The sequence below is a fragment of the Diplotaxodon limnothrissa genome, linkage group LG4 (genome assembly GCF_057381915.1).
Source record: "Diplotaxodon limnothrissa isolate DT_005_m linkage group LG4, D_limnothrissa_male_GT1.1, whole genome shotgun sequence".
Lineage (NCBI taxonomy): Eukaryota > Metazoa > Chordata > Actinopteri > Cichliformes > Cichlidae > Diplotaxodon > Diplotaxodon limnothrissa.
Window position 1 is genome coordinate 13,121,744 of NC_140599.1, and position 6,000 is coordinate 13,127,743.

Here is a 6,000-nt window from a genome sequence, read left to right on the forward strand (position 1 = left end):
TTTCAAAATGTATCCACCCATGAACACATGAAGTCTACTGGCTCTGTTTCCCCCCCAGCGTTTGTTATAGTGTACAGTATGTGGGATTCTCTGAAAATGCCAGATAATGTCACAAAAACAGGATAGACAAATTAAGTGGTCGCCTTAAATTTAAAGTGTGCAGTGGGAAAGTCTCTCAGTTTTTTCCCCCAAAGTAGAGAGATAATAGGCTAGTAAATTATTAATCTGAGAACCTATTTAAGCACAAAGTCACAAAATAAGCATTGTGGGTTTTGTCCTCCCATCACTTCAGAGGAAGCTCTCTGCAGCTGGCACAGACAGCAGCAACAAAAACAGTAATCAGCAACCCTCCTAATGTTCCTACATGTCAACAAGTTTTAAAATGCTTAAAATATTGTTAAAAGTAATTTATTGGAGACTGCTTTCAATCTTACATCCAGTAAATGGAGCAGTCCCGATAATTGTGATGTTTTACAAAGGCTTAAACAATGTGATGAATGATGTATTTACACTAACCATATCATTAGTTACACTTTTCCACTGGTTGGACCCCCCTTTGCCTTCAATTCTTAGTGGCACAGATTAAACAAGGTGCTGAAACACTCCTCAGAGATTTTGATTCATATTGACGTGATAGCATCGCACAGTTGCTGCAGTTTTGTCAACTGCACATTCCATGATATGAATCTTCTTTTCCACCACATCCCAGGAATGATCTACTGGAAACCATGGAGGCCATTTGACTACAGTGAACTCATTGTCATGTTTAAGAAACCAGTTTCAGATGCCTTTGTGACATATCCTGCTGGAAGAAGGTCATAAAGAGATGGATATGATCAGCAACAATGCTTAATGTTGCTGTCATATGAATAACTGGTTAGATATTTGCATTAAAAAACAGCTGAACAGATGTACTCTAAAGGGGAATGTGAGTGCATATGTCTTATGGCATACATACAAAAAACACCCCCAAAATTTAAGTAAAAACGAGTTTATTCAAGCGGTGGAAGATGGAAAAGAAAGATTTTAACAGCTTGAACATTCCCTTGTCAAGAGTCATCAAACAAACAACACGGTCAAGGACGTAAAGTTTGAAAAACACAATTTCAAATGTGCAGTGGCCTATTGATTGTACACATGCAGAAATGACACCTTTCTCTTATCTCAGTTCCATTTTAACCTTGAGTTATATTTGGTTCAGGTTATGTAAGGCTAGCATGTGATAAAACTGGGAAAAATGTCATCTCCATCACCAATATCACACACAGCCATCTGTAAACACAAGGAACGATACTCAATATTTGAAACTGAAGTGTTCATTTCCAAAAGGAGATTTGAACATTTGGGGATGAAAAAAACACACAGAATCTCTCCTCTTAGAGTTTGAGTTCTGGCATTGAAACCAAGCACAGTTGTTGAGTAGTGACTCATCTTAAGACTTTTGCTTTCAAAGGGATTTTGAAGGATCATCATCTGCGACTGTTGGATGAATTTCATGCTAAAAAGTTTTCCAAGATACAGTCAAGGTATTTTTGGAATGAAACCCATCAATTACATGACTTTCTGAGTCATTTCACCAGCCAGTGTGATGCTTCACAGAAAGAGGCAAGAAACTACAAACCACCTGCATCGCTCAACTGTCGAAGGATGAATTTACATTTACAAAAAGCAAGCACGTTAAACTTCTACATATAACTACATATTCTGCATTTACACACAGCCAAGAAACTGAAAAATCCATAAAGAACTGTTATAGTAGTAGCATTAAAGGCATGGATCTCATTCCAGGACAGGGATCTACCCCAAATAGCCCATGCTGTCCACATCATGCTGCACTCACCTCTTATTCTAACAAGCACACCTAAGTGCCTCATCCCAGCCCATATTTTCCAAAACATCTTTGCTCCAATGGTCTAAAACTCAAATGAGTTCTCCCACACATGCACATGCACACACATGCAGTCAGCTGGCTAAAATGACCTAGATGTGATTGATTCAGCTGCAGGACAGATAACAGTGTGCAATCCATTCAGGTCTCATCATTTGGAAGATTGCTGTAGATTTAGCTGGCAGCTGAAATGAAGCTTTTCTTTTTTGTTAACCTTTTTGCCCCCCGCCACCAGACTTTCTTAGTCATACACCTTCTGACATTAGAAGCACACCTACCTGCGCTTTTGCATAATTGTTCTCCTCAGCAGCTGGCAGACTGTAAAAAATAATGACAGCTTAATTTGCTATGATGCCAGGCATCAAGTGACATGAGCATAACCTGTGAGTAGGTCTAACTGAATTGGTCTATTGTGTCGCATGTGTACACTGGAAGTGATTCACTTTACATGAAAGCCACCGGCCTCTTTCACTTTTATCAATGCAGGATGGGGGCTAGAGAGAGCGAAAAGGCAAGCCTGAAATCAGCTGCATTTTTGTCTTTCAAGGCAACCAGTTGGCAAAAATCTCCTTGTGATTAAAGGTTGTGACTCAAAACCACACCCAACACTGCCCAACTTTTACGCTGAAGCTGAACAATTTTCCATATTCGGGTTCACATCACACATTTGCAGGTTTTACTTTTGTGTGTGTTTGCAGACAAGTTGCCGTCTCCCATGCAAACTTTGGTGGCAATCTGCTGGTGAATAAAGCAAACATAAAGAGGTTTTTGGTCCATTTCCTGAATGAGTAGTTGCTGTATCACATCCAGTATGGCAGACAACTCTTGAGAAATGTGCGCACAAGGCCCCCCTGAGAAACCTCTACAGCCTGTGTGATAGCATGCAGTTCTCCCACTGAAAACGCTACGGCCCGATCAACAGAATCAACTGGATTTTGTTACCTGGATGATTGAGAATGCATCAAGATGCTAACACGTATTTTAATAACCAGTCAGAGTAAAATACAACCGAGGCCAATGGGAACAAATGGTTTTTTTTTTAAATTATTATTATTATTATTATTAATAGTACACTGAAAACAACAACAACAACATAGCATCAGAAACAGAACATCAGCCTTACCTCAATATAAGGATAGATTGTGCAAGAGGTAGCGCACATGACACCCACTCTCTAGTGGTGAGTACACAGGGATATTAGCTGGTCTCCTCTCACATCAGACCAATCTGAAATCACACAGACTTTGTCCTAAGGAGAAGGCAGGTAAAAGCTAACATTTGAGCTAGCATCTATAATGCACATCTGTTAGATTAAGTCCAAGAGAACTCCAGGTTTGCAGTGCCTTTGTGAAAATGGTTATGCGGCGCTTGAATGATAGCCAACCTGCTGATAGTGACTCCACTGGACTCCACTGGGTTACATGGTGACTGTGTGCATCCGAAATTGTTGTTGTGACTTATAATTTTATAGCAAATCATTTTTTGCACATATAAAAAAATAACTTGTCCATACAACATAATTATCTTGTGTGCACATGATAATTATGTTGCTTGCACAAGATAGCAACCACCTGTCAGCCCACCTGCACCTCATCATCCAGTCGAGCCACAGCTATATATCTCTTTGGTGTTCTATTTCTGTGGTAGCAGATGCTTTTCAGCCACTTGGCTCTGGTTTATTGCTGTTTATTTTTGGTGTATATACCGGCTGCTAACTATATATTTCTCTGTGCCTAATGGCTACCCTGCTTGCCTGCCTGGTGGCCTGATCTCCACTGTTTCTCAGTTTTCTTTCTGTGTTCCCTGCTTCTGTAGTTATAAAAACCATAACAGTGTACACAAGATAAACAGTTTGTTCAAAGAGGATTAATAAGATAAGCAAATAAACATGTGTGACTACAGTACTTCCACAGGAACATTGGTTTTTACAGGTATTTGGTAATAAATTAAGTGGTCCACCTCCTAACCACAGGCTGATATTGCTGTCCACAACATCAATTCTGCAAACACATCCTGGAAGATTTTCTTTCCTTCTTTTTGCTTCTTTCAACTAACACAGATTTTTTTTTACAGTATGTCTAAACTGTTAAATCTCAGCACTCACGACTTTTACAGTGTCCTCCAGGAATATTATGATTAGACTGCATAAGGTAAAGGTGTTAATAATTACACTATATTGCCAAATATATCTGCTCGTCTGCCATCACATGCATAATACTTTGAGTGACATCTCATTCTAAACTAAATAGGATTTAATATGATATCAGCCCACCCTTTGCAGCTATAAGAGCTTCAACTTTTCTGGAGAGGCTTTCCACAAGGTTAGGAATGTTTATGGGAATTTTGACCATTCTTCCAGATATGCATTTGTGAGGACAAGAAGCCCTGGCCTCGCAGTCTCCAATCTAATTCATCCCAAAGTTGTTCTGTCAAACTGTTCCACATCAAACTCGCTCATCCATGTCTTTATGGACCTTGATTTGTGCACCGGTTACAGTCATGTTAGAGCAGGAAGGGGCCAACCCCAAACTGTTCCCACAAAGTTGGGACTATGAAATTGTCCAAAATGTCTTGGTATGCTGAAGCATTAAGAGTTCTTTCACTGGAACTAAGGAGCTGAGTTAAAGTCATTTTGTTTTAATACCACTGTGGAATATTGGAATATTTAGTAGCAAGGCCTGTACTTGTTGCACAGGTGAAATCCTATCATGGTACCATGTTGGAATGTGTGTAGAAGCAGTCTGCATGCCTAGGTGCATGATTGTATACACCTGTGGTCATGGAAGTGATTGGAACACCTGAATTAAATGATCTGAATGTGGGAGTTGATACTTTTCGGTGTACCTAATGTAGTCTACCTTAGTCTTTTTTTTCTTTTTTTTCAAGCTTTTTTTTTACTTTATTAAGAAGCATTTTGAAAAAATTGGCAACAGCTGATTGGAATCCAAGTAGATTTTTGTTGAAGGAACAAAGATGCCGATCAGAAGTAAATTTTCACTGAGATTTCTGTTTGTTTCACCCTTTTTTTTTTTTAAATTCCTTTGTCCTTCCTTGATATCAACATTCAATATTCCAAACCATATCTCCCATCTTTTACTTCTCTGCTGATTTCCATCTCTATGTTCAACATACTACTTTTCTGTCTCAGCTCTCCGTCTTCGGCCCTTTGTCTCCAATTCCATGGCCCGTTTTTTTCCATCTTTTTCCTCCACAAAGGGAGGGAGTTGTTATATAAACCTGTTGTTTTTCCTCATCATCTCCTGACAACAGTGCAGAACACTCTCTGATGCAGTTCCCACAAATGCAGAAGCTCACGCATTAACTATGCTGCTGCAGACGCACTGCTGCACTGAGTTTTGATCACTTGTATCCAGTCGGTTCTTTTTGATTTCCCCTCGCACCTTCATGTATTGCAAACAACCTTATACTTTCATCTCTGCATTATCTGCTCTGGTTGTCATTATCACATACGCACACGCTTACGCAAACGGTCAGCTATTAGCACAAGTACAACACTTTGAAGCTATAACCCTTACATGCATATAAACACATTTTGTCTATCTACTCCCACACACTCTTTGTGGCCTATACCAGCCGGTCTGCGGAGCGAATACGTCCTGCTGTATTAGGCATCCCACACACACACACACACACACACACACACACACACACACACACACACACACACACACACACACACAAACGCAGGTATGTTTAGATTAAGGTAAGTATATGGTGAACCCACTCTTACAGGCACAATTACCTCCCTTATGCAACTTGGTTGTCTCTGATGACATACCAAGTTCTTCTTTTCCTTTATGTCTCACTCTCATCTCCACCTCTCATCTAGTCTCTGTCACACTCTCTTTTTCTGCACCCCTCAACCTCCCCCTCTCATTTTAAGGGTGGTTAATACAGCTCAAACATCATTGATCCGAAACCACAGCGAGCACATTCTTCTGCTTTCACACTAGATTTGCATATCTGCACTTCTCTCTCTCTCTCTCTCTCTCTCTCTCTCTCTTTCTCTGTCTCTCCTTGGCTGTGTGCACGCCTGTGTGTCTGCTTGTGGTTAAATGAATGTGTCTATTGCGTACAAGCGTACTCTGTTT